At 37.6% G+C, this 22,053-nt stretch overlaps 1 protein-coding gene across 1 annotated transcript in view; it reads right to left on the bottom strand.

The window, feature by feature from the left end:
* LOC129263888 (DNA-directed RNA polymerase III subunit RPC2-like) overlaps nt 1-1,949 on the bottom strand; it is a 47,353-nt gene extending 45,404 nt beyond the window's left edge. Inside the window, exon 1 of the mRNA XM_064100768.1 lies at nt 1,864-1,949. The gene's annotated coding sequence lies outside the window, so the exon portion shown is untranslated. The remainder of the gene's footprint in view (nt 1-1,863) is intronic.
* Between the last annotated feature and the right edge of the window lie 20,104 nt (nt 1,950-22,053).

Consider the following 22,053-nt stretch of genomic DNA (forward strand, 5'->3'; position numbering starts at 1 on the left):
CACATTGGCAATGCGACAAAGATGTGTGATGTCACTCTTGAACATCTCTCCCCATTACTTTAGTATATATTTCACTTAAATTGCCTCTTTTATTACATCTATCAGTAGAACATTTATTCTTTCTGTAGGTGGGCATGTAAAACAGATTTTTAAAGAATACATCATGGATAAAGAGTTTGTATAACCATACGAAAAAGCAAAAAGACACATTTTCAGGGTATTTCATAGTCCATCAAAGGGAAAGTTGTTCATGTGTGACATCACACTTCCTTGTAGCATTAGAGATTGTAATATTCAAATGCTCATAACTTTCTTATTATTTGTCCGATTTTTCTCAAACTTTCTTTGTTCGTATTCTTTGATTTTTCTGTTTCGACACAAGCCTACTTGTTAAAAGTTTCATAAACTTCTTAATCCTTGTCCAAATTGGATGATATTTTCAGGACTTTTATATCTGATTTTACCTTATCTGTTGAAATCATTTCTTTTATTCAGTTTAGAGTAGCCCTTCAGAGCTGCCAACCTGAACAAGAACATTACAGTATTTTGTATAGCTGAAAATCAGTATTTTGGGTTATTTGAAAGAAATATATACCAGTCTACAGGAAGAACCATAAAACTGAAACTTTAGAAATCAGTGTTTTGCATGAAATCACCAGTATTCTTCTCATTTTTCAGTACGAAATACTGAAGACCAGTACTACTTGGCAGCTCTGTTTCCTTTAAAGGTCAGGTCCACCCCCAAAAATGTTGATATGAATTAATTGAGAAAAATTAACTCCCATAACGCTGAAAATTTCATCAAAAGCGGATGTAAAATAGAAAATTATGACATTTGAAACTTTTGTTTATTTTTTCACAGAACAGTGATATGCACAATTCAGTGACCTGCAAATGAAACAGTTGATGATGTCCCTCACTCACAATTTTTGCTTTTATTGTTTGAATTATATATTTCATTTTTTACAGATTTGACAATTAGGACCAACTTGACTGAACCATATAGTAATAATCAATGCTAATTCCACCTGCTCAGTGAGGAATTAACTGTTGTTTCACCTAACAATGAGGAGAAAATTATAATATTTAATTTTTCATGTAATAAAATACAAAAAAAATAGTAATGGATGACGTCATCAGTCCCTCATTTGCATACTGACCAGGATGTGCATATAATTATTTCGTGAAATTAAGCAAAAGTTTAAAATGTCATAACTTTCTCATTTTACATCCGATTTTGATGAAATTTTTAGTATTGTGCTTGTTGAATTTTTTCCTTTTTATTCAAATCAACTTTTTTTGGTTGCTTTAAACTTGTCCTTTAAATTGGCTCAAGAGCCAGATAAAGCCTCCCACCCCCCCCAGAAAAAAATTGCCTATACCTCGATATTCGTTAAGCCGAAAACGTAAAAGGGTTCATTAATCCGAACATTTGTGGCGTTATTCCGAAGGTTCGATAATCCGAAAACGAAATAAGGTTCGATGTTCCGAAGATTCATTAATCCGAAAACGAAATATGGTTCGTTGTTCCGAAGGTTCGTTAATCTAAAAACGAAATAAGGTTCGTTGTTCCGAAGGTTTGTTTGTCCGAAAACGAAATAAGGTTCGTTAATCATTTCGTTTTCGGACTAACGAACCTTCGGAATTACGAACCTCATTTCGTTTTCGGAATAACGAACCTTCGGAATTACAAACCTCACTTCGTTTTCGGACTAACAAACCTTCGGAATTACGAACCTTATTTCGTTTTCGGCCTAACGAACCTTCAGAATTACGAACCTTCGGAAATACGAACCTTTGGAGTAACGAACCTTTGGAATAACAAAGCTTCAGAATTACGAATGTATGCGTTCAAATACTTACCTCCACATTAATGAAGTAGTTGAACGAGTCAATATGCTGGCGGACCAACCCTCTCACCTTCAGGAAGGCCGGAAGAAGCTTCCATTTATCCTTTGAAAAAAAAAATTAAAGATACAATGAAACATCATCAGAGTGTCTGGTAAATGGTCACTAACGTTTTATGCTACAGAGGCCAGGGGAGTGTTTCATTAATATTTTCATCCGACATGTTGTCAGAACTTTTCTTGATTTTGATTGGCTGAGAAGCACTGTCACTGTGATAACTGTCGGATAAAACGTCCGACATGGTCTTTCATAAAACGCTCACCTGGTGGGTTTTTCGTAAAAAATTGTGAATGACTTTATGCATGACTTGTGACCCTTTCTTGTGCTTACTGATATAACCCAAGTAGGGGCAGCGGAATGGTTTGAAACTGGGGGTGGGGGTGCTATGTCAAAAGTTGTGGTAAAACCAGATGGTAACTTTCACTATTTTGTACAAAGTTTATTTTTAAGTGGGGGAGGGGGAGGGATAAAGCCCAACTAGCCTCCACCCCCACCCCCAGTTGCGCGGGCCACTGCCTATGTACATAGCTGACTTGAGACTGGAACCTCAAAAAAACAAAAAGTTCTCTCCTTCTACCCCAGTCTCGATGGCCGATCGAGACTGGGGTAGAAGGAGAGAACTTTTCTGTTTTTTGAGGTTCCAGTCTGTGCCTCGATGTCAGGATTCTACCACTCGATAGACTAGACCTTCATCCATTATATTATAATCGTGGTAAGTGCATAATTTCTGTTTTCACAATTTATCTTGCTAGATATTTTGACCATAATCTACCCTTGTCCCGTGAGTATGGGTAAATACACGGTGAGCTCCTGGGTTAAAATGAATACTGACTAAAATTAAAACTGAGCTGTGTCAAAAAACCAATCATTAGGGTGTCTGGAGAAAAATATTATTTTTCTTATTTCAAGAAAATATCACATTTTCTTTGTGAATTTGAAGAGAAATGACCTTCAGCCTGACAGAAATGTAACATTTTTGAAAAAAATCTGATTATTGGCTACAAAAAAGAAGAATGAAATTAGGTCAATTTTCAGCATTTCTCTGCCATAGACTCGGTGGTCACCCTCCTGGGCTTCAACCCTGCAATGACCAAGCAAATGCAATCTATAATTAGAGCATCGGTGGTAGCATTTGTCTCATCCACCAGCGCTAACATCTAGCCAAACTAGCCAACAAAACAATTACCTAGCAGTTTTTCTACCTTTGAGTTCTCAACACTAAGTGTCTACCGAGGAGACTACTAGGGCGTGAAACAGGCCCAAAACGAACAACAACAACAACAACAAATGCCATAGACTGTGTAGTTAAGAAATGGACACACACAAATCCAAATTTTTAGCTTCCGAGAGCTGTTATAAATTTATTATTAATGCCAAAAACTTGTCCATAAAGAGTCCAATAGGATTTTTTATGCTCTTTCTGATGGTATGATTTTTATAAAGATTTGGAAACCAGATCACATTGAAAAATTGCGACAAAGTGAAAAAATTGTGCAAAACAGAAATTTCATTTTCCCATAGAAAACGCATGGGGAAATGGCAATCTCAACACACACAAAAATAAATAAGGGTTTGCAATTTATTTCAAAATCCGTAATTCAAATGATCATATAAACTTGTCCTTCCTGTCAAAAGAAGCCCCTGAATTTTCTCTTTCCATACATGCCAAACACAAGTTAATCATCAATTCAGATCACATGCCCACGTTTTTCTAGTAGCCTGAACTTCCCGAAAAAAATGTGCCACATTTTCCCCTAAATCAGCCTGTCTTATGCTGACACTTTTCAGTGTGGCATCAGACACCCTACAAACACTCTAGGCGACACCCCAATACTTACCCGTGCTAATAAACTGGGACTCCACTCACGTGCATTTGGGCCGCCCTAGCTTAGAACTAAGCAATATTATCGAGAAATTGTTACATTGTAGTCATGAAATATGTTCTATTAAATAAATTGATAATGTTTAATCGGTACTCACTGGTTCTTTTGTTGCATTTTCAGACCATTTCTCACAATTCTTCGTAAATATCTGCGGCAAATTTTGTCGCCATAGACAGCTTAACATCCATCTTTATTGATAAATGGAGCGCCCTTTACGATAGTTGTTAATGCCGCGGAGAAATCGTTAGGCATTTTGGCCTGTGTTCAAGGCGTAGCTGTTCTATTTTTTTTTTATAGGTATGAGATCGAAATCACAGCGAGTATTTACACTCTTCCATAATGATTCCGAAAGGGAGGCGCAACACCCCCCACCCACAGGGGCGCAAATTCCAGGGGAACATGTCCCCCTCACCTAGAATAGTAGGGGGACACATTATGAAATGTCATCCCCCTACTATTTTGGGTCTTATCATTCAAAATCGAAATAAAATATGTATTTTGGAAGAGACAATCTTACTTTTGGGGTGCCCTTTTTTTTTGCTTGTTTGCTTATCAAATTTCTTTTGGTCAAGATGACCTTCTTTTTGGGGTGATAAACCTTCTTTTTTGTTTTTGTTTGTTTGTTTTTTTCTTGTCAAATTTTCCAGCCCCTGGTCCCGGCTACCTTTAGGGAGAGATTTCCGCCCTTGCCTAACAGTACACTTGATATTGTTTGCGAATCTGCGTGGGCGTCGGGGGCTGGGGGATGAGGAAAAGCGGTGAGACGAGAAAAAAAAATAGAAGGAAAAAGAGGACAGAAAAAAAGTGAACGAAAGAAAAATTAATGGAAAATAAAAGGGAGGAGAAAATAGTGAGAAAAGTGATGGGTAGGTCGAGATTTTATGTGTCCGTGCAAAAAGAAATGAGCAGAGGTTGAGATGTTGTCTGTTTGGGCAAATGTCTGTCTGTTTGTTGGACTGGCGCCTGTTGCAAAAATTATTAAGCTGATGGAATCAGAAAGTTCCAACTGCTTCATGTCATACCGACAGTGACAGGATTAGGCGGTTGTATATATAAATCACGCTCTAAAACTGTGTTCTTTATTAAAAAGTTGTCCTTCATATTCATTTTCGCAAAAGAATATCAAGTTTTCAATTAATTGTCTATAGTTATCCTGTTTATGATAAAAATACTTAGAAATTGGGTTAGGTTAGGGTTATCAAATTATCGGGGCAGAAAATATATTTTTTCAGTTCGCGCGTCGAGCTGGCATTAGTGATCAGTGAGATTATGTTTTTAATGACATTCATTCTATTCACAGCAATATATTATTAAACATAGCCGCATGAATTATAGATAGGTCTATAGTTATCAGGTGAATAATTTACCGCTACACACTGATCATGTGGATACTGTTTTGTAAAGGGGAATTTCACCTTGATAAAAAGATTGTGAAAATATAGGCCAAATAAAAATAATTTCAAAACATCGGTGAAGGTGTTATTAAAAAAAAATGGAGTTAGTAGAATTTCGAATGCTTGATTTGTGACGTCATAAACGAGCAGTTGCTCAATATTCTATGTAATACAAAATGCAAAAATTTCCCATTTTTAATGGTCCGTAATGACCCACTTTTTTCTTTTTGGAGAGAGTATGAAGTTATCTATTGATATACTGAATGTACAATAAAAGTCATTATCACGTATTTCTTGACATTTCATTTACTTTTTACCATAATTATATCCGATATAGCTGCTCGCAAAGGCCTACGCCGTCACAAATAATTATTTAAAAAATCTCACCTTTAATTTTTTTTTGGTGGGGGATGGATTTTTCCTGAACGCATACCAATTTTTCAAATTATTTTTTCTGCTATTTTCATAATTAACTTTAAATAAATTCACCTATGCACTACTTAATTTTTTCAAAGACAAAATAACAAAATTACATCTAGTCTTCATCATCACCATCATCACCAACTTCATTCTCATCATCATCACCACTACCACCATCATTATCATCATCATCATCATCATCATCATCATCATCACCGCCACCATCACCAACCCATCATCATCACCAAGATAATTTTCATCATCATCATCTTTCTTTTTTTTTCTTTTTTTTTCCCCTTCCCTTCTTCTTTTTTTCCTTCCTATTTTCCTCCCTTTTTAGAGGGGCACACCACCAAATAAATATGTTTGTTGTTGTTGTATATAAGTTGGCGGATGCCTCATGAAATGAAATAAAAGAGAAAATAAGGAAATGGAAAAAGTAAGAAGAAGGATAAGAAGAAAAAAAGAAAGCCAAACAAACAAGACAAAATAATATCAAAATTTTGTAATAAAGTCAGTCAGTTTAATAATTATGTTTTCAATGAAATGAGACATAAAAGAATTGAAACAAGTAAAAAGGGCTACATCATAGTTAAAAGAAATAGAGGGAAGCTCCGAGACAATAAAAAGTGTAAAAAAAATCAGAAAAGACTTTGAAACACTCTGAACACGAGTATAATATAAAAAAAATTGGGAATAAGCGAGGACAAGTAGGTGAGGGACCCCCCCCCCCCCCTCTCTAGTTATTTACTCAAACTCGCATATACAAGAGAAGAAATTCTTACTAATCAAAATATTGCGAGCAAAAAGCATGAGCTGACATTTTTTTTAATATTCAAAACTGATAGAGAGACACATTTTGAACAATTCATGAAACATAATAATCATTCATTATAGTTACCAATCGGATTGTGACAAGATCTGAGAATTAGAAATTCATTAAAAGCATAAAATTGTATAACATTAAAATAAGACGGGCGCAACGCATGAGCTAAAGCTTTATATACCAATTAAAAATTTGGACATTTTTAGCGCTTTCGGTAGTCATGAAAAAGATTCATATTTCATGAAAGCTCAAATCCCGAGGAGGAATATTTTTTATTAATTGACTTAAAAAAGGCTGTTCTAATTAAGCCCCATTTAATATTTGATTACAAGTCTCGTTAAACAGTAAAAGAGGAAAAAATAAAGCATATTGTGTTCCTCAATTCTCTTTCTCTTTAACCCTATTTTTTTTTTATTTTTTATTTTTTTTTTTTTGGGGGGGGGAGGTATTTTGGTTTAAAAAAAAGAGAAAAAACGATAATTGCTGGCTAGTGGGTGTATAGTGGTAGGGACACCCCGCCCCCCCCCCCCCCCGTAGTTACGCAAACATGGGACCAAATGATCCTACTTGTTCCAAGGCGAAACTTGTGCAATCAATTAAATGTTATTTTTGAGAAAATTAAAGCTTGCGCTGTTTAAATTCAATCTCTTTTACCTAAATTTGCGATGAATGCTAGCATTATGAAATATATAATTATCAACGTCTGGCGAAAAGAATAACCAACCGATCAGCTGACGAGAACGCGTATCACGTGATCTGCATATCAGCTTCGATCGCGAGTCAGACGTGAAGAGCAACTGGCAATAAAATCTGGAAAAAGTCGTCAAAATGTAAGTTCCCCTTCATTTCTTTCAATTTTTTTTATTGCTAACAATGCTTTAACTTTCTTAAACAAAAATTTAATGAATAGACAGTACGATAGCTCGTACTTGTGTTATAATACACAAATAATCATCTTCACAAAGATTTCTGACACAAAATACTACAGATGTCGCCTATGAGGTCCATACATGTAATGTTTGGACCTCATTGGTACCACTCCTAGTACCAATGAGGTCCAACATTACATGTATGGACCTCATAGGCGACATCAGTAGTATTTTTGGTTAGAAATCTCTGAGAACAGGATATTTAGGCAATTATATCACAAGTACAAGCTATATTCCTTTCTCTTATTTAAATTATAATTTTATAGTGTAAATGCATCGTTAGCAACAACAAAAAATGAAAGAAATGAAGGGGAACTTACATTTTCACGGCTTTTTCCTGATTTTCTGGGCAGCTGCTCTTCTCTTCTGACTCGCGATCGAAGCTGATATGAAGATCACGTGATTCGCGTTCTCGTCAGCTGATCGGTTGGTTATTCTTTTCGTCAGACGTTAATAATATATATTTTATAATGCTAGCATTCATCGCTAATTTAGGTGAAAGAGATTGAAGTTAAACAGCGCCAGGTCGGAATCATAATTATTTTGGAAGAGTGTATTTATACACTCGATCTCATACCTGACGTAGACGGCGCTATTCAACAAATGCACAATCTTCAATATAAAAAATAAAACAGAAAGAACGCCTTGAACACAGGCCAAAATGCCTAACGATTTATCCGCGGCATTAACAACTATCGTAAAGGGCGCTCCATTTATCAATAAAGATGGACGCTAAGCTGTCTATGGCGACAAAATTTGCCGCAAATATTTACGAAGAATTGTGAGAAATGGTCTGAAAATGCAACAAAAGAACCGGTGAGTACCGATTAAACATTATTAAAGTTATAAATAGATTATACATACCTTGTAGATTTAGTTTTTAAGGTGATATTAGTGCTTAGTTCTAAGCTAGGGAGGCCCAAACGCGCGTGAGTGGAGTCCCAGTTTATTAGCACGGGTAAGTATTGGGGTGTCGCCTAGAGTGATTGGTACTAGGAGTGCCTACAAATACAATCATTTCCCCCCATTCCAGGCCAAATATTGCTAATCTTATTTCCCCACAGTACACAGGGAGTAGTAACACATAAACATCATTAAATGAATGGTCATGATGAGCATGAGCGTACAAGTACGACAATACTCTAAAAGAGGGATGTACTTTAAAGGTAAATTGTGACATTGGTTTATTTCAAAACTTTCTTTTAGATTTCACTCTTCGCTTTTCAAAATACTCATAAACAAGTTCTGAGTCCATAAAATGTATTGCATTGGCCAAAAGAACTGTTTTTATTCTCAAAAAAATATATAAAGAAGAGAAATTTTGCCAAGTGAGCTTTCTTTTGATGCAGATTTTGAAATTGATATAAAAAATGAAGAGCGCCACCTTGAGACCAAATGACATCAATACCTGCTCATGAATATTCATATCCATCGCCTCTGCGCTTGTCTCACGTGCCGATCTGTATACCGGCTATACAGTACAGTATCGGATTGAACGGCGGAGTCTGTTTGCGACTTTTTCATTCATATCCTGTAGGAGCGTGTGCATTCGCGCAGTCCCTCGACGGCAAATTAAATAACTTGGAAACAACCAAGGAACTTTTTTAAATGACCATCATAATAATTGTGATGTTATACACGTTGTTTTTCAAATCGCGGAGAATAGGTCCTACGTACATCTTGATATCTGGGCAGAGTACCAGGTACCGAGAGACGGCTTCCTTCCCTTTCCTTGCTTTTCATCTTTGCTTCGTTTCTCTAGCTGTATTTTTTTTTCTTTACTTGTCCAGGGTATGAAGGGAGGGAGAATTATGGTTGCTTGTGAAAGGGCTATTCTTATTTTTTTTCCCGTTTTTTATTTCTATTTTATAATTATATTTACATACGCATTTTTGTTTCGATTCCGATTCACTGAATTGTTATCAATTTCTTCAGGTTCTGTATTTTGATTTGTTCATTATTATAACGTGTTGTAACATTTTTTTTAAAGGAAAAGGAAATCATTTTGTATTGAACTAGCTTTGCCGCCATTCTTCATTATTTTGCTTTGTGCGTTATATAGGCCTATAAGATGCTCTTTCTCTTCCAGTGATTATTTGTCAATATACTGCCTCAATGTATTTATCACTAAAAAATGACAAATACCGCGTGGCCTATGCCTTTTTTTTTAAACAATATATTCTGGGGCGGATCCAGCTTTCACTAATAACGGGGCCGGGGTGAACAATATTTTCATCCACATTTTTCCCGATCGATCGGCAGCTCAAAGCTAGTTTTTGTTGGAATCTATAGTCGTAACAGTACTAAACCCTATAAAAAATGCGAGCGTGAGGTATTATTTTCGGACTGTGTATTGTGTCCTGAAAATTGATCTGAGCAATATGATCATTAAACAAGATGCACACTGACGGATAAGGTGCTCAAAAATTTGAATAAGTAAAGGCCTATTTAGTTCCCTTGTTCGTTTTACTATAAGCCCTTCAACAATGTTTCCGTGTTTTGTATTACATTGATCAGTTAATATTTCTTTATGTCTCATACTATTTCGATATGAATTATACCTTGTCATTGTACTTGTTACTATGATTTTATATACTAATAACTCTGAACTTGTGAACCTGTTTAACCATGACTGAATGAATAAATCAATAAATGAATTGGTATAGATGAATAGATGTTCCATCGAACAGGCAATGCGAACACAAAGCGCGGGCTAAATTGTTTTTATACATGTGTAGTGACATGATTGGCTCCCACCCCTCCCCAAGTCTGAATTCCCCTCACCTTTTTTTATTCATTCTTCCTCTTATATTTTGCCCCCCCCCCCTCTGCTTTCGTTCATATTACTTTGCGCCGCCAATATCGGGGGGGGGGGGGGGGGGCGTAACGTCGGCCTCCTGGATCCGCCTATGATACCGGTGCGTAGGTCTGTATGTTATAACCATGTAACATCGATCCCCCTCCAAGTTTCTCTTTGCATTTTTCGTTTCAACTTGTCATGGTAGTATACTGAACAAGTATGACGTCTCCTAGGTGCCTCTCCCTCCACCCACTCCTCCTCGGTCCGCTGCATGTGCTCGGATAATAAAATTACGTACTTATCATGGTGATATATATATAATAAAATTGCAAATTTTATTGCAAAAACTGCATTACTCGTGAATTTGTGTTTCGCATTTCTGATGTCTTATTAAATATTTATATATATATTCGAGGACATACAGCTAGGCGGAACTATTTGGGGGAAGGGGTCTTCCATCTCTGTGTGATTCCGAAGTTCCGATGATGGTTCAGAGAATGTACTTCATGCAAAATCACGTTTTGGCATGACCTCTCAGCGCTGGGCATATCGACGGACAAAAAAATGCAAAAATGTGATGGATCGAAATGGTAAAAAATATACATTTTAAAGAAAACCATCGTTATAAAATGCAGTCATACCAACATATTTTTGTTAATACCAGTTTGAACTTAGATAAAAATTATAACCCGAGGCTATATTAGCAGCAGGGGCGGCGGAACCGGGGGGCGGCAGGGGCACTTAACCCCCTACATAAAAAAATCCCAGTAGGAAAAAATGCCTTTTTTAAATGGAGAGTGCACTTATTTCAAAATGATGTACATGAATGTCCCTTTTCAAAATAAAATGCCCTTTTTGAAGTCAAACGATACATTTTAGGTTGGAAATCACAAAATTTTTGGCTCGCGCTTCGCGCCCACATCATTTATTTTTTAGGAAGGCACTCACTTTGTTTTGGTTACAACTTGTGCTTATAATGTTCAATTTTCAGGTTTAAATGTCACAAATCTTCAGCTCGCGCTTTCCGCTCGCATCAAAGGTACACATTATGCTCTTGGTTTCAAACTGCTTAGAATATCCAGTTTTCAGGTTGAAATATTACAAATTTTCGGCTCGCCGCGCTTCGCATCAATTATTATTTATTAAGACACACAATTAAGTTCTTGGGTTAAAAAAGTGCTTAGAATGTCCAGTTTTCTGGTTGGAATATCGCGCTCGCGTCCATTCTTCAATTAGATGCACATCTTTTTCATAACAAAATTGCTCGGAATGTTTGATTTTCATGTCTTATTAGTCATGTTAGTACAAGCAATGTCTAGAATTTATAGCTCGCGATTTGCGCTCTTAACACCTCGCAAGAATGCTCTTTTAACAATAATTTGCGCGATTTGACCAAAAAGCGGCGAGTTTCACAACTTCAGATTTGAAAATGTTCAAACTGCTTGCTTGCTACGCTCGCTCCCGGAAAAATAAAGCCTAAATAGATATTTTATCAATCAGAAAAGACTTTAAAAAGGTTTTGCTCAATTAATTACTACACAACGCACAACTACTTAACACAGATGATAATCTCATGGTGACAATATAAGTTTGCATAAAAAATGCAATTTTTTGCATATAAGTGCCTTTTTCGCTTTGTCCCCCCCCCCCCCAAAAAAAAAAAAAAAAATGAAAATACGTTCCGTCGCCTATGATTCCGTCACCTATGGCACTCGCTGGTATTTGAATATATCATCATTTACACCCTCTCAAAGAAAGCAGACTTACTTTTGCCCTTTATTTTGCCCACAATGGAACTTACAGGAAAGCATATCAAACAGGATGCAAATGGAGGTCTATTCAGCCGGACGTTATTATACGCTTTGGAGTTTGGATTCTTGTTTGCCTAGAAAACGTAAAGTATTTCAAGAGTTTTTATATTTTCATTACATCTTTGTCCTTATTTCTCTATATCCGTAGCTCTACCATGCGCGTATTCGGGGGCGCCAAAATAGGGAGAAAAGGGAAGGAAAGAAAAGGGGTTGAGGAATTGCTGTTTGACATGGGGGGGGGGTGGATGCGCCGAATTGATGTTCAACCTAGAGTATGTATATAGCGGGTGCCGAATTTATGTTTTGCTTAGGGGCGCCGAATTGATGTTCGACCTAGGATGTGCCAAATTGATCTTCATCCTAGGGGGGGGGGGCGAATTAATGTTTTACCTCGGGGCGCCGTATAGATGTTCGACATAGGGGCACCGAAATGATGTTTAACCTTGGGGATGGGGCGCCGAATAATTATTTTTCCTATATACGGTTGTCGAGTTGCTGTTTGACATATAGGGGCGCCGAATTGATGTTCAACCTAGGGGGTGCCGAATGGATATTCACCACACGCCAATTTGATATTTGTCTCGGTGCATCAAATTCAGGTTCAATTTACCTAGGGAGGGGAGGGGGTGCCAAACTCATGTTTGCTCCCATCAATTACCAATCATGTTCATGATTACCAAAAGTGCCTATATAGAAAGTCCTAATTTTAGATCAGAATATATAAACAAATTCATCCTACTCTTCGCATTAATTGTTTAGTAAGGTGGCGATCCTGTTCATGGTAAGATAAGTGCTTAGAATGTCTGACTTTGTATCAAAATATATAGATTTTTATTCAGCTCGCGCTTCGCGCTCGCATAAACTGTTTTGTTACTGATCATCCTTTTCATGATAACCGAAAATGCTTACTCAAATGTCCAAATTTTAGGTAAGAATATGAAAAAAATTTCATCTCGCTCTTTGCGGACGCATCAATGTTTAGTTAGATGACAATCCTGTTCATGATTACCAAAAGTGCTTAGAATGTCCACATTTTAGGTAAAAATATCAATCACTTTTTAAGCTCGCGCTTCGCACTCGCACAAATTTACGAGGTCAGAATATCAAAAAATTTGAACTCGCGCTTAGCGCTCGCATTAATTATTTAGCTATATACCCATCCTGTTCATGGTTATAAAAAGTGCTTATGATGTCCAGTGTTGGATTGGGAATTCAAAAATTGTCAGTTCGCACTTCGTGATCGCATAAAATGTTGATAGATACTCATCCTGTTCTTGATTGCCAAAAGTGCTCATAGATTTTTTCCCCTCAAATTTTAGGTCAGAATATAAAAAAAATTCAGCTCACGTTTCGCGCTCGTATCAATAATAATTGTTTAAATAATTCATATACATATCATGTTCACGGTTGCAAAAAGCGTAGAATGTTTGATCGGAAAACAGATGAAAATATCCCCCTCCCCTATTGGCGAAAGCTGGATCTAGCCCCGGTTAAGAAATTACAGCTCCCGCACATAATTTTAGTATGGTCTACCACTCTGATGAAAAGTTGAACTAAATTGAAACCCCAAAACGCTTAAAAATTCTATGCTTTCTGGTCGCATTTATTCTTTTCAAGAAGTGGATACAACTTTGATCTTTTTTTACATGGACACACTATGGACACATTAAAAAAAATGGTCTTCGATTGCCTTTTTCACGTGGTTGTGGAATAAGACAATTCAAAATGCATTTAGGCACTTTGATTGCCTGAGTGGTCGAGTCGGGGTGCAATTTTCCGAAAAGTTCACAGGGTCGCAAAAATAGTGACCCCCTCGTGGTGCAAAATCCTGGATATGCGCATGTCCGTCGGGCATCGTTTCCACTTTTGTACCTCTTTATCTATACCGGTGTGATACTATATAAGTCCATGGATCAGTTTACTTCCATTTCGTCTGATGCCAAATCGTCAAATTGCCAACTCGCCTACTATCATTAAAGTCTACCATAATTATGTTCATCCACTATCGTCTAGTAACCAGTTGGTCCAATAGCCATTCAGTCCATATACCATTTGGTCTAATTGGACAACGTGCTATTGTGCAAAATGAATGAAAATGAATTGGATACTGGACCAAATAGTTGTTCGACGAAATATTGATGGACGGAATGGATATGGACTAAATTAAATCAGACCATGTGGTGAGCGCAAGTTGGCACTTGGCAGTCGACGACTTGGCAATTTACCAATGGACCTACTAGGCCACTAAATTGAACTTGTCCGAGTGTGCCATAACACCTAAACTGCAGGCTTTCTCATATCCGATACCCCCCCCCCATCCCCGCCGCCCCAAGAAAGGGAAGGGGGGCATGGAGGAGAGAGAAGAAATAAAGAAAGAAGTAGATTGTTGAAAGGGAATCAAAATAATATGAATCAAAGGGAATGTAAACGCAATATCATACTCTGTTTGAATCGCTTCTCTTTCATGGAATTTATATTTTGAATAGATCAGTTTCATTTCAGTCTTTCTCATTATTTTACTTTCAACCCTGTATTTCATCAGCTTTACTATCAAAAGCCTGCGTAGCGAATTACAAAACGTCCCATCCTTGTTTCACCACCCATGACATTACGTAATTATCATTTTATTATTATCATGTAATGAAATTCATACTGTGTTTACACGCTGCATCTGCTGTCAGTTTGACTACCTTGTAAATATTTATTTACAAGGTAAAGCTTATTTCCAAGGTAATATTTATTTACAAGGTAAAGCCTATTTCCCCACTGGAAAATAGCTTTAGAGCTTTCGTGGGTCATCCTGTGTAAGCCTGTTGTTTTTAATGCTACTGTATATATATTATGGTGACTTGCGAAATAAAATCAATCAATCAATATTTTTTGACGATATCCAGTTGAAATCAGTGGCGTTCAAAATAATGGGGAAGGATTGGGGCTATATGGATTCCCAAATTTGTCACGGCCAATACAAAAAGAAAGCGAGAAGGGGAACTAATATCTGAATATTATGTCAAAATCTATCACCGATAAAAAATGATTTGTGCCCGACACATATATCTGGCCCCTTAATTCATATATTTTACGTTTATTATTTACGCCAATAGTTCAAGCAAGGTTCCTAACATCTTTCTGTATTTTTCGATGTTTACACAATTCCTAGCCTTGGGTTGGGGGTTGTGTGTATTCCTTATGTTCGCATTTTTTAATGTTATTTTTCTATTTATTTCAATATTATCCTCTCCAACTTTATTATGGTATGACTATTCAAGGAATTATAATTACTCGTTTGCTTGCATGCTCCATGACCGCTTTGCCTTCACTCCGGGGGGGGGGGGGGGGGGCACTTACATTGACGAGTGGATACCATGCGCGACCCCAAAAACACGTAAAAAGGATGTCTTTTTGTCAAAAACACAAAAATATTTAAAAAAGGGTATCTATGTTGCTAGGAAAGCTACGTGTTTAGGGTAATATTTTCGGGGATGATGAAACAAAATTAAAATGTTTTATAAAGGATGTCCTTTTTGCCCCAACACTACGTGTTTAGAGTCCGACTTGCGCGAGTTGTGGAAGGTGCATGGGGCCGTACTAAACCAAAATAATGATGTGTAAAGGTAAAACCAACGACCGACGGACCCGACATAACAATAAAATATCGCTGTACTTGTTTAGGGGTTCATTTCGGGAATACTTGCCAAGAGTATCGTTTTGTTTCCAATACTTGTTAAGGGTCGGTTTGAGACGCCAATACTTGTTAAGGGGTGCAGTTTGAGAATATGGAAAATACGTGTTTGGGTGCTTTTCGAGACCCCATGGTCGCGCATGGTATCCACTCGTAAATGGAAGTGCCCCCCCCCCCCCCCCCCCCCCGGCCTTCACTTCTCTCAGTGCGTATTCAGAACTATTACTGTATTCTCATTGATCCCCCTGGAGTTGTAAAAAACCCATAAAGGCAAAATATTATATTTTCATCGGCAGCACATGTGCATTACATCATCATAAATTAAGTACATCAGGGTCCATGATCAGAAAAAGCGTATACCCATTAAACCTCGCCAGATGGGGCTTGCCCCAAAATAACAATTTTATTTTTGTCTCGTTTCGAAATTTCATTTTTATTTTGGCTGCTATATGCTTCAAGCACATATTTGCTTACTGTATATAGTTTGCCTATGCATTTTACTCATTATATATATATTTTTTTATATATTGTATTTCTCCAGTCACTACATATACGATTGTCACTTGTATTATGATCATGTCTCAAGCATTGTAAATTTGTTTTGTATATTATTCCAATAAATGCAAAAAAATCCTGCAAAAAAAGCCACATCACCACATAGTTGAACCATTCCAACTATTTATACGATCAATACGATCGCCTCGACTGATCTGATACGATTAATTATTCCGCGATTATAATTAAGGCCCTTGGAACCGGGGGTGCAAAGCACCCCCAAGATTTTACAATGGGGTGCGGCGTGCATTATTTTCCATGTAGGCAGCTCCCCCTGGAATTCTGGTATAGGTGTCGAATTGGATAAATGTAGGAAAATTACCAACATTTTGTATTGGAACCTTTTTTAATGTTTTTCTTTTGCTTTGTCAAATTTTCCTCAGCACCGCCACCAAAAAAAAAATCGTGACAGTGTGAACTTGGCACTTTTTTTTCAATCATAAAAAATGATTATATTATTTTCCCGCATGAGTCTTGAAATATTGACACCTACGCCAGAATCTCTTTGGTCCTAATATGAAGCATAAATTTCCACGTCTATAAAACAACAGTTATCATTCGTTTTTCCTATAGTTATAGCAGGGAAATGGGAGTTACAATTCCATTGATAAATAAGTCTAAAATGTTATGCCAATCAAGATGCAAGTCCCGGATGCAAGTAATGTCTTTGTCCTGCTCATGTCGCAGTCATTCACATTTTTTCAACGGTTGAACTGCTCGTGCACACTCTGTATGCGTATAGGCCTTTCCCGGAGGCCTTTCTTCCTCTCATTTGTTGCTATAAAATTTCATCTTTTTATCAATTCTTTCTACTTGTTTACTGTCTATGAAGGGGTAGCAAGTTGATCTCCCATGGGGTGCCCCTATCTATTGCTGCATCATTTGTATCCATTTCTCTTTGACCATCCATTTCTTGGGAAAATACATCAATTGGATGATCCATTTATATATGCCTATCCATCCATTCTTTCAGTCATCCATCCACCGGTCGTGCTGATGGTTTGATTATAGCATGGACCTAATAGGTCCATGATTGTATAAAGTATAAAGCGCCCTACTATATCATTATAGGCTACCCCCACCCCCTCCCCATACTACATAAAAACTCGGCGACCCATGTATACACATTTCAAAGCAGACGTAATGTACATGCACAATTCCCTTGTACATGTTGCACCTTGCTGCTTCTCCAGGTTTGCTTAGTCTTCTTTCACATACGTTGTTGCACTTTGCCCCACGGCGTGCCTTGTAAAGTTCTGTTGTAAGACTCTACATGCTGGTCGTCCCTGGAAATCACAACTCTGAAGCACCGCGCAATACTCAACTTCTCATTTTTCCATATCTCGATGCAAGCTTTCTTGTGTGGATGCAAAAATAAGAGTTTTCCCAGAAATCTTGTCCCTGACGTCATGTCTGCCCCCCTCATTTTTTGACTCATGACGCCTTTACTCTGCTTGTTCGACCTTGAGCCGTTGGTCCCCTGGTTGCTTGCTCACAGGCATTCGTGCTTTCTTAGCAGTCAGGTAAAAACCTCGGCAACAGAAATAACAGAAATTAGCAACTTGATGCGTACGTTGGTCACATTCATGCTATCACGGTCTACACAATGTAGACTACACGTACGTACTTCGCATCAACAGGTTTCTCAGCTCACCTTTTGACCTCGCGAGTTCAATCTAAACAAACGAAGAGTAGTCAAGTGTTGCATTGGGATTGTATCTTCGTTATCATACTATAGGCCTATATTTAACCCCGCATTGGGGTTGCATCTTCGTTATGTTTTACTATAGGCCTATATTTAACCCCGCATTGGGGTTGCATATTCGTTATGTTTTACTATAGGCCTATATGATTGCATCTTCGTTATGTTTTACTATAGGCCTATATTTAACCCCGTATTAAACAAACCCTGTTTTATATCGTAGAACCTGCTCTGAAAGTAATCGTTTTTCTCTTCGCCCTTTCCCTTCATGCTTGGCTGTAGACAGAATGGTGGTGGCCGTCTGTTTAGAGTTTTAAATATTTTTGGTCTAACTTTTTTTTCCAATTTCTCCTCTGTACTTTGCGAGTGGATCTAAATAATCTGAAACTGACTGAAACATTCAGGAAAGATAAAAAAACACCAAAATATCAAATTAGGGTATGTTGTATCCATATCCCTTTATGATGGCTCTCCTGATTCTCTTTCACCAATCCACTTCTTTCTTTCTTCTCTCTCCTCCCTCCCCCTTTCCTTTGGGGAGGGCCAAGGAGTCAGTATACAGAGTATACATACAGTGAGCTGCGCTATAGCGCCTCGCTGTAGTTCCCGTATATGTATCACGCCAAGCTATACATGAAGGGAAAGGTGCATAAAAGAGCTACAATCCACATGAATAAAGATCAAACTCGGAACTCGGCCCTTGCCCATCTCTGGGATTCTCGTATCTCTTTTAGTCTTGGAGTACTTTCAGATTCATGACATAAGAGTCCGAAAGTAAGCCGTGTTGGGCAATCCTTTGCTTCGTCATTCACGTCAGATAATCAACGTGTCTGAATCCTTTTTCACGCGTACGATACATTTATGGATATAGCTCAATATAGTATTCTTATCCTGTGTGTGCTATCGCAAATAGTGGATTATATCTGAAACTAATGCAGAGCGCAAGCATGTCGCTAGCCGCCTAGCATCGGCTCATTGAGCTTGCACGCACCGTTCGATGTTTGCTTTCTACTCAGCTACACACACAGAGTACTGCACTTTGTTGATACGGGGATTTCTTGATACTGCGCATGCGCCATGACGTATTTCATCAATATGCATGAGTCGTAATGAATATGCATGATTCGAACGGTGTTCTAATATCAATTTATTTTTTAACCCGAGAGGGCGTCAACAAGAAAGTTCCAAGGCATATCGATTAACCGATAATTGTTATAATATATGTTTCACCCCTCAATATTGAATATCATGAGAATATAAAAGTTATGCAAGTTTCTTTTCCGTGATAAAATAGAGCAATAATATAGGTATTTAATGAATGTAATAATTTCAAAATTGATTCATTGCCCTTGTCTGAGATCAACCAATCATACACTATACCTTTAATGGAAGAGGAAGAAGAGAGTGAGACCCACACTACACAGCCACACACTGTCATTGAAAACACCCACAAAATCAAATACGTGGGACAAAAGGGCGACCGCACTCATAAAGTCATAATTGAACATGCTAATTTCTAACCTGAACAGCTTTTATAGGTGCAGACAGTTCCTCCTTGTCAATCTCCATTTTTTCCTCCGTGTCTTCCTCACTACTTTCATCTTTAATCACCCTTTCTCTCGATTTTGATCGGGAAGACATCACTCGTCGTATATTAACAGCAGCCTGCAGTCCCACGCACGTGTTTGTGTGTTCTGCTACTATAGCTAGCCTTGCCTTGAAACTTAAATTAAGTTTAATTGAATAAATCTGATGTTGAGAAATGAGAAACGACTGTATGAACAAATATATAGATTTAAAATAAATTTCAGTAGGAAAATTGCCTCCCCGAGCTATAAAGTTTTTATTTCTTTGAATCTCCATTTCTTTCAGTTCCCCTTTGCTATATACGGTAAATAATATTTTTATTCATCTATTTTTTTTATTTGGTAAAAACCATAGTATACTAATAACGCTAGAGGGCGTACTTCGTCAAATCTCTGTGATTACGCGGAGACCGGCCGCGAAATTATTTTTCCCACCCAGGACCAAAATCCAATTGAAACCAGTTGGATTTCCAACTGGTTTCAATTGGTTTCAATTGGTTTCAACTGGTTTCAATTGGTTTTAACTGGAATATAACAATTTCCAGTTGAAACCAATTGAAACCAGTTGGGCAACTGGAAATCCTAACTGGAACCAGTTGGGTAACTGGAAATCCTAACTGGAACCAGTTGGGTAACTGGAAATCCTAACTGGAACCAGTTGGGTAACTGGAAATGACTTCCAACTGGAAATGATTTCTAACTGGAACCAGTTGGGTAACTGGAAATCCTAACTGGAACCAGTTTGGTAACTGGAAATGACTTCCAACTGAAAATGATTTCTAACTGGAACCAGTTGGGTAACTGGAAATCCTAACTGGAACCAGTTGGGTAACTGGAAATCCTAACTGGAACCAGTTGGGTAACTGGAAATGACTTCCAACTGGAAATGATTTCTAACTGGAACCAGTTGGGTAACTGGAAATCCTAACTGGAACCAGTTGGGTAACTGGAAATCCTAACTGGAACCAGTTGGGTAACTGGAAATCCTAACTGGATCCAGTTGGGTAACTGGAAATGACTTCCAATTGGTTTCCAATTGGAAATTTTCCAGTTACCCAACTGGTTCCAATTGAAACCAGTTAATTTGCATATTATCTGCCAATGTGCACAGATTAATGTTTTATGTGATTCATCATCATTTAAAATGTATCTATTTAATTATTTTCTATTTCAAGTACCATACTTGTTTCAGATAAGTGTTTAGAATGCTTAGCAGTGAAAACCATGTTCATAAATGTCATAGATTATAATTAAAACAGATTATAAGATAATAATTATAAGTACACCACTAACTGTTACCAAATTACATCAAATACAAATACATATATTTGAAGATCTTTCATGTAATATATATATACATTATGAAAGTCTATTTATCAATGCCCTTTACATTGGTATTATAGACATATAGCACTGCTTCTTTGTTGGCATGAGCAATAGTTAGTGCAAAATCTAATCAATTTGTAACTAATTAAGTCATTCCAACTGGAAGTTCCAATTGGATCCAGTTGGAAACCAATTAGATTCAACTGGTTCCAGTTGAAACCAGTTGCCTCCAATTGGTTTCAACTGGAACCAATCGAAACCAGTTAAATCCAATTGGATTCAACTGGTTTTAATAGGGAAATTGGAACAACTGGAACCAATTGAAACCAGTTGCCAACTGGTTGCTTAATTGTTTTCAACTGGAACCAATTGAAACCAATTGCCAACTGGTTCCAGTTGCCCAATTGGTTTTAACTGGAACCAGTTGGCAACTGGTTTCAATTGGTTCCAGTTGTTCCAATTTCCCTATTGAAACCAGTTGGCCAACTGGTTTCAATTGGTTTTGCTCTACTTGTTTCAACTGGATTTTGGTCCTGGGCACCGAGTTCTGGACCAACATATGAATATTCATGATTGCGTCTTCGGATTAAGAGTACGCATGCGCGCGGACTTGGCCTCGACGTCGTAAGCATTCACGTTCAGTTGCTCAAAATGAATTAGCATCGTCAAATTACCGGTACCCTTACATATAGTTACATAGGCCTTACAGGCTTAGATCTATAGATATATATCCAATTCTTAAACACTTCTTAAACACAATTAAACACAATTCTTAAACACAAACTAGCTGCCATTAATGGCAAGACATGTGCTAGGCTAGGGCTCGCTTAGGCTAGCGCATTAACTTTACCTCAAATCTGGACCTGCATAATGCCTAGTACTATAGCCGACTATAATGCAACTTCGAACTGGTTAATTCCGAACTTTACGTTTAATTAGGTTTAGACAAATGTTAGCTTATTTGCCATGGTTTGTCTAGTCCGTATACAAAACCAGTCCTAGATCTATACAAAATTATCTTAGTTCGAGTCTAGTCTCTAGATCTAGACTCTGATCTATGCTGTATCAGCATGGAACCACTAGTGTACCAAGGGGGGGGGGGGCAGACTGTCCCTCTGACGAGTCACAACTGATTCAGGGGACGTGCCCCCCCCCCCCCCCCTTTGAGAAGCCAAATTAATAATTTGTAATGTAAAAATGAAAAAGACAGTGCTTATCTGAATTATTGGTC

Source organism: Lytechinus pictus, chromosome 6, assembly GCF_037042905.1.
Source record: "Lytechinus pictus isolate F3 Inbred chromosome 6, Lp3.0, whole genome shotgun sequence".
NCBI classification, from domain to species: Eukaryota; Metazoa; Echinodermata; class Echinoidea; order Temnopleuroida; family Toxopneustidae; genus Lytechinus; species Lytechinus pictus.